General features: G+C 35.7%; 1 pseudogene; it reads right to left on the reverse strand.

Annotated features, from left to right (window-relative positions):
* Positions 1-7536: 7536 nt before the first annotated feature.
* On the reverse strand, positions 7537-7657 carry LOC120605447 (uncharacterized; annotated as a pseudogene).
* Positions 7658-8565: the final 908 nt, after the last annotated feature.

Here is an 8565-nt window from a genome sequence, read left to right on the forward strand (position 1 = left end):
AACATAGGGGTGCATATATCTATTTGACTTAGCGTTTTGGGTTTCTTCAGTTAAATATCCATAGGTAGAATTGCTGGGTTATAAGGTAGTTTTCTGTTTAATTTTTTGAGGAACCTCCATACTGCTTTCCATAATGGCTGCACCAATTTACATTACCACCAACACCTCACGAAGGTTTCCTTTTCTCCACTTCCTGACCAACACTTGCTGTTCGTTCATTTATTGATGATGGCCATTTTGACAAGTGTGAAGTGATATATCATTGTGGTCTTAACATGCATTTCTTTGATTACTAATAACATTGAGCATCATTTCATATATCTGTGGCCATCTGTATGCCCTCTTTGGAGAAATGTCTATTCAAGTCCTCTGCCCATCTTTTAATTGGACCAAAAGATATCTGCACACCAATGTTTATTGCAACACTATTTATCGTAACCAAGACTTGGAATCTACCTAAATGTTCACTGATATGTAAATAAATAAATAAAATATTTTAATGGTAGGATATTAATATATATATATTATATTCCATATATATATATATATATATATATTGTCTTTCTGTGCCTGGCTTATTATATATTTATTATATATATATATATGGAATATAATTCAGTCTTTAAAAAGAAGGTAGGATATTAATATATATAAATATTATATTCCATATATATTATATTCCATATATATTATATTCCATATATATATATATTCCATATATATATGGAATATATATATATGGAATATAATATATATGGAATATAATATATATATATTCCATATATATGGAATATAATATTTATGGAATATATATGGAATATAATATATATATTAATATCCTACCTTCTTTTTAAAGACTGAATTATATTCCATATATATATATATATATATATATATATATATATATGGACTGAATTATATTCCACATATATATATTCATTCATATATATGTGGAATATAATTCAGTCTTTAAAAAGAAGAAAATTCTGCCATTTGGAATAACATGGATGAACCTGGAGGGCATAATGTTACGTATAATAAGCCAGGCACAGAAAGACAAATACTGCATTCTTGCCCTTATATGTGGAATCTTAAAAAAAAAAAAAATCTGAAGCAGAGAGTAGCATGGTAGTTGCCAGGGACTGGAAGGTGGAGAAAGTGGGAAGATGTTTGCCAAAGAGTACAAAGTTTCAGTTCTGCAAGATTAATAAGTCCTGGAAATCCAATGTATAGCATGGTAACTATAGTTGATTATACTATACTGTATACTTGAAATTTGCTAAGAGAATAGATCTTTAACGATCTTATAACCACCACAAAAATAAACATGCAAGGTGATGGATACATTCACTGGCTTGATTGTAGCAATCATTTTACAATGTATATGTATATCAAAACATCGTGTACACCGTAAGTATATATAATTGTTATTTGTCAATTATACCTCAATAAAGCTAAACCACAAAAAAAAATCATTGGGGTATTTAAATTTTTTAAGAGTATGAAGTGGTCTTAAGACCAAAGAGTTTGAGAAGTATTGATTTAGACTAATGAACACATGAGCACTTGACAAAAATAAATCAAAGCCAGAGTCCCTGTTGCCTAGGAGGAAGGGGAGGAAAGGCTGTCAAATAATCAAGCAATAGTGTCTGCTTCTCCTAGATTTTCACACAGCTCCCAATAACCATTCTCCCCATGTTCACCCTTCTTTAATCTCTATTCTCACCCTTATTCTCCACATGTCATCTGGAAATGCATCCTTAAAACATAAATTAGATTATGTTACTAAGAATTGTTTACTGGCTATTTATTCGCTAATTACATTTACCATCCAGTTCAAACCCTTTTAAACAGTCCACTAGCACTTGTGTCATCTGACCATTGCCTATTAAGCCATACTGTGTTCTGATTTAGAACATGCATTTCAGAGTTGACTAATTAGAGTCCAAGTGCCACTCTTTACCAGCTACGTAACCTTTATCAAGTTACTCAAATTCTTCGTGTATTCTTATCTTCATTGGTAAAATGGGGCTCATTATAATGATGCCAAATTCATAGGCTTGCTTTGAGTATAGATGGAAATAATCCATATAAAGTTCTTAGAAGTTCTTAGAAGAGTTTCTACCCCAAGTGTGCTCTTAGACAATTTCTTGCCTATTTCTTTCCTTTACTTGCTAGTCTCTAACCACACTTAAGCATTCTAACTTCTTTCCTGTCTCAGAAACTCTCCACATGCCTTTCCTCCTGACTATAATATCCTTCCCACTGCTCTTCACGTATCATTTTTTTCTTCTTCAAGGTGAGATTTACCTGTCAGTCCTTAGAGAGGCCTTTATTCACCATGATTTCTAAATAAGATCTCTTCTCATCCCCATCCCCTCTTCTGTTACTCTATAGCAGAGCAACCAGTTTCCCCCTGGCACTCATCAGGATATTAAATATTTATTGTTCACTCATTTTCTGTCTCCATCATTGAACTGGAAACTCTATGATGATAAAGAATGTAAATGTGTTCAGCTTGTGTCTTCAGTGCCTTGATCAGTGGCTGAATGTACTCAATAAACATTTCCTGAACGAATATACGAATAAGTAAATGGCCACAAAATACAGTTCACAGCCATGATTAGCTGGACTTGCTGGTTTCAAGTGTCTAATCAATTGAGAGAAAATCTAATCGATGTGCGATCAACAAAAATTACATACAAATTCTAAATGCCAGCTAATGTCCATGATAGGAAATGATAATAAAAGCATGAACTATGACCGTTTTCTCTTTTCAAGTGAAATCTTATGTTATCTATATATCAGTACATAAGAATATTGATCCCTTTTCCCCTTATTTGAAAGGCAAGACATACCAAATTCAAGTGTCTTGAAAATCTGAAATCTAAAATCCTAAAATCTTAGATCTGAATGGAACCTTTAATATCAACCAATCCAACACTCCCATTTTGCAAGAGAGAGAGTATTACGTTCTGATGAGGTAAGGGACTTGTTCAAAGTAACACAAGTGGAATTAAAATCCAGTCCTTCTGAACTTTAGTTCAGTTTCAGAAATTTACTCAACATCCCTGGGTAAATACAATGTAAGTTTTCCTCATGTAATGCTCACTAAAAACCATTATCGAGGAGACTCATTTATTTGAACAAATATATTTTGGAATAGATGCTGAAACAGAAACACAGTTCATGGATTTAATTGTTGATCAGCCCTGCTGTGGAAGTTGAGTTTTTGCATACAAACCTAAAATGCCATAATTCTAGATGTGCATTGAGGGAAAGCTAAAGATTAGCCTAGTGGTATGAAGTATGGGTATTCGTTAGGAGTAAAGTTTTATGGAGTAAATACATTTTAACTAGTGAGTTCTTTGCAATGGAAACTGATTTGGCAATAACTTAAGTTTGTCTTTTAGGAATAGAATGCAACATTACCTTTGTATTAGATTTTGTGCATGAAATCAATAGATATTTTGTAGATAAATGGCATCTTCAGGATAGCTGCATGAATCTTAGAAGAAAAAACAGTTTTGCCTTCTTTCTCAATATGTCAGCATCTCAATAGTTAAGGGTTACACCAGCACTAATTGTTGAAAACTAGAGAAGATTAGCATCCTGTGAACCTCTGAGTTAATCTGTTAATGAAAGATGTTTCTCTGTATTTATGTAAATTGACTTCATATATTTAGTCTAGTGCCAATTCTCAGTTCTGTATGTGTCTATAGATTTCCACTCCTTTATCTTCCAGAGTAATTATGATTATAATGAAGAAAGTATACATATAAATAGCAATAAGTATATTAGTTAAATATTAAATATAATATTAAATAAAAAGGTAATATATATGTATATGACATTTAAAACATTGGACCGTAAAAGTTCAAGAAGAACCACAGCATTACTGGTATTGTGAATACAAATGTTTTTTGTTCTTATCTATTCTATTATTCTTTGATTCTACCGTATTGGATTTTATGCCACATTTTTGTCCTTTATGGAAAAGAGTATGATTGTTAAAACACAATTTCACACCTAGTTAACCTTTTACTTTTAAAGTCTCAATTTTTCTATCTGAAAGATGGGATAATGATAATATCGCTTTCATTCAAGAGGCTTTTTGTAAATATTTGATGAGATAATATACACAAAGCATTAAGCACAATGTCCAGCATGTAGAAAGCATGCAATAAATGTTAACTGTTAGCACTACTGGTAGTAATAGTAGTTGTAGTGGTAGTAATAGTAGTACTAGACCATTGATAGCTGCGCACCTCTTCTTCCCTATAGGTTGGACATAGTTCTGTGTATTCATGTACAGAGAGATAGACAAGGAAAGCCTGCTGGTACCCTGTCCATTGATAGGGTATATAGAAGGCAGAAGATAATCAGATTTTGACTGTTCCAAGACAGGTAGAAGACAAATTTTCTCTTCTTTTTCTTTATAATGAATCGATAGGACCAATTTTATGAAAATTTTATGTGATAAGAAGATACCAGCTTCCTCTACTAATTAATTTTCACTTCGTCTTTCATCTGGAAGGTTGAAGCTAAAATTATTTTGTGGATCCAGTATCTGGGCAAAGCTGATGTTGAGTGAGCACAATGTATGGCCCTCTGCCAGATTTCCAGGGTAGACATCAAATGAGGAGAAAAACACCTTCCTTCTGTGACCAATGAAAAATTATTCTTAAAAGGATGAAGGCGAGAAATTCTCAAAGCTACTGCTGTGTCTCAAGTTTTTGATGCTGAGAGCCTTGAATTAATACAGTAAGACACAGGATATGAATAGCTTTATCAAGTATATCCTATTGAGCTAAATGTCTACATAGGATAAAGTCAATCTCTCCTTAAGTTTTTTTTTTCACGTAATAAAATATTAGGTGTGTGCAAAATCTAGTGTAGATTCCAAATTTTGTCTTATCCTTGGGTGCAAGCCCCATGTCAGAAGAAAGGGAGAAGAAGTTGGTTTATACACTGTGTTGAGGACCTATGAGGCAAAGGTCACTATTGGACAGCCAGGATGTGAGTTATTAGCAGGGAAGAGGGAGGCATATGAAAGCACAGAAGGAAAAGTGGATGAGAAGTCTAACAGAGTTATCTTTTCCCATTCCAAGATAGAAAAAAAATGTCACTTAATAGCACTTTCTACGAAAATACAATATTTTATCAAATCTATTAGTTTACCCACTCTAGTAAGAGGCAAATTCAGGGTTGGGGAGGATGCTAACCAAGCAAAATATAGGTATTGCTGAGATGGTCCTGCTGGGCCAGAAATTTTGCTTTTCTAATATTCCTCATTCTAGAAAAGGTCAGCTGTAATCTGGGCCCTGCTTTGGACTCAGAGGGATTTGAGTAAGATAGGTGTACATGTGTCCCAGCAGGAGGAGTGATGAAAGATTTTTTTTAAAGAAAATCAGTCCCATCTGAATCTTAACACCATATAAGACTTCAAAAACACGTTTGCTTTCCCGAATCACTACGCTGAAAATTAACTCAAGCAGTTTGTAGGAAGGTAAACCTTAGTCCAAGAGAAGTCTATATCCACTCCATTATAAATATTGTAAATATGTAGATTAACGAAGGAAAAAAGAGAGCATCTTCTTTGGTGTTATATTTATTTCAGTGGCTTTCCATGTGATTCATTAAAGATATTTTTAACTTTTTTCCCTCGGTTCAAAAATTACATATATAAATTCTGACTTTGGAATTGCACAAACATGCACAGCTGCTGGTTTAAGCTTATAGAAACACCAAACAAAACAAAATACAACTTGGCTTAGAGCCATGGTTAAACCTATTGTGACTGAATTTGAGGGGGCTGGAGGGAGAAATCCATTTCACACAGAAAAAATAATTTTATTCTAGTTATATAGAAAGAACTCTGTAATAATATAAATTATTTTCCATGTCACACTGAGAGGGCACATTATTCTTAATCTCATACAACAGAAAGGAAATGTGATACATTGTTGAGAGCACATTGCCTTCATATAGGTATTTACTACTCATAACAAATTATAGTCACCTCATTGTTTAGTGATAATTTGGGAGGCCCTTTGTTGTTTTGTATTCTGGACATCATCAAATTTATTTATATTAATCGGCTTTTTGTTAATTTCTGTAACAACTGGGAAATAGCCAGTCCTCTGATAAAAAGCCTACTGGCTAGGTTGAACTTTGGAAGTAGAAAAATAAAAGGTTTGCCTAAGATTCTAGGTAGAGAGAAGTGAGAACGTCAAGTTTCTGAATTATAACTTGGTAATAGGCTACAGCATTTCATATTCATTCTTCATGGCTGAAGCACCAACATCCAGTTTTCTTTTCAATTAGATTTGCTGAAGCAATCCAGCTTCTTGTCCCTATCTATCATGTTGCAAGGTCTATCATCCAAAGGTCCCAATTTCTGAATAAAGAGGGCCGAGGTTTGCCTTTGTGTGGAGTGAGATGGACAGGGAGGTGTCAGGGAGAGAAAACTAACTGAAAAAAGAAAAAAACATCTGGTGTGATCATGGATAAATTCTTCTGCATTTATTCTAGACCTCTTCATAAGGCCGCCACCCTTTTTCAAAATTCTAGCGGGTATCATCTTGTCCGGTCACACAAAGAAGAGATACATTACATCTACTTTCAAACCCTTACTAAAGAAGGCAGATGAAGGTTGGGGGTTGGAAGTTTCCCAAAAATAAATTTGCATGTGAAATAACAAAAGCAAACACACATCACAAACCTGAAGCTTGTTAAGCTCCCAATAATTATTAGGTGTAATTATGTCATCTCACCTAAGGACATCATTACTGAAAGCAGTTTTGCATCACTTATTTCAAGAGACTAAATGCCAGTAGCTCCCACCAGGCACTTTGACAACTATATGTCCCCACACATTTCTGAATACTCACTAAGTGGGCAGTTTCCCCAAGTTGGGAAACACAGGGGCCATGTGGTACACTGTTTCCTTCCTGAGAAGTTTCTTGATTTTGTCATTCCTCTTGCCTTGGATGTTTTCTACATCCTTTCTTCTAGTGTAGGTCTTAGTTTCCACATAAAGTTCAGTCGTATTCCCCTTTCCCCCATTAAACTCCCAGAAACTGGTTCAGAGTGATCCATCATCACCGCCATCATCCCTAAACGTTTCTTTTTACCACTTGTCTATACCACTGTATGCTGTACTTTTTGCATATGAATGTCCTACCTTTTGTATGAAAATTAGAATCACTTGAGTGCAGAAGTCTTCTCTGAATTGCTATCAAGTGTCATAATAGCATGTTTTTGTTTCTCTCATATGTCAGGCTTTTTCATAAGTCTCTGCCTTCGCTTACACTGTTACTACTCTCTGGAATATTCTTGCCTATAGTTTTCTACCTTCAAAATCCCTCCTTATCCTTCAGGACATAGCTCGGCTGTCATCATCTTTGAAAAGCCTCCCCTGACCTGACCCTAACCCCATAATAGGGGCTCTTGTCTCTTTCTTTCTTTTTCCTTCTATCTCTCTCTCTCTCTCTCTCTCTCTCTCTCTCTCCTATATCTCTCCTTCTTTCTTTCCTGCTACAGCACCCTGAGTCTTCCTGGGTGGTCTCCCATCCATGTACTAACCAGGCCCAACCCTGCTAAGCTTCCGAGATCAGATGGGATCGGGCTTGTTCAGGGTGGCATGGCCGTAGACTCTTACCTGTTTTCTCATGGCGCTCTGCATGTACCTCCATCTTAGCATCTACCACAGTGTAATGCACTTGCCTGTTTAAGTTACTCTGTCTTCCCCCACTCTAGAGGGAATTCTTTGAGGATAAGGTTTCATTTTAATTTGTTCTCCAGTTTCTAGCATGACACCTGTCACAGGAGCTGCTGCTATAAGCTTTATAACCTTCTATGATGTCGCCTTTCTATGGTGAGAGAACTCATTTCTTTTTAGCTTTGAAAATACACTAAGGATCCTTTTGCCTATGTCAAGAGGATGATTCTGATGCTTACAAATAAGAGAAAACTTTTTCACTCCCTTATAAATTTTTTTGGGGGGAGGGACAGAGGATTGTATGGTGTTAGATAAAACTAATGTTTCAAGATCATCTAACACAGCAGTCCCCAACCTTTTTGGCACCAGAGACCGATGCTCCTATGAGAATCTAATGCCTGATGATCTGAGGCGGAGCTGAGGTGGTGATGCTGGCACTGGGGAGCGGCTGCAAATACAGATGAAGCTTCACTTGCTTGCCCACCACTCACCTCCTGCTGTGCGGCTGGGTTCCTAACAGTCCATGGTCCAGTACCGACCTGCGGCCCAGGGGTTAGGGACCCCTGATCTAACATGAGCCAAGCATTATCATATACACTAGTCCCCTTTTATTTGGAGTTTCACGTTCTGCAATTTCAGCGACCAGCAATCAAACAGTCTGTAAATGTTAAATAGAAAATTCCAGAAATAAATAATTCATAAGTTTTAAATTGTGTGCTATTCTGAGTAGTGCGATGAAATCTAGTGCTGTCCCGTGCCATTCTGCTCCATCCTTCCCAGGCATAAATCATCCCTTTGTCTAGTTTACCCATTCTATGTCCCCTCCCACTAGTCACTTAGTA

The sequence above is a fragment of the Pteropus medius genome, unplaced genomic scaffold, assembly GCF_902729225.1.
Source record: "Pteropus medius unplaced genomic scaffold, Ma_sr-lr_union100, whole genome shotgun sequence".
NCBI classification, from domain to species: domain Eukaryota; kingdom Metazoa; phylum Chordata; class Mammalia; order Chiroptera; family Pteropodidae; genus Pteropus; species Pteropus medius.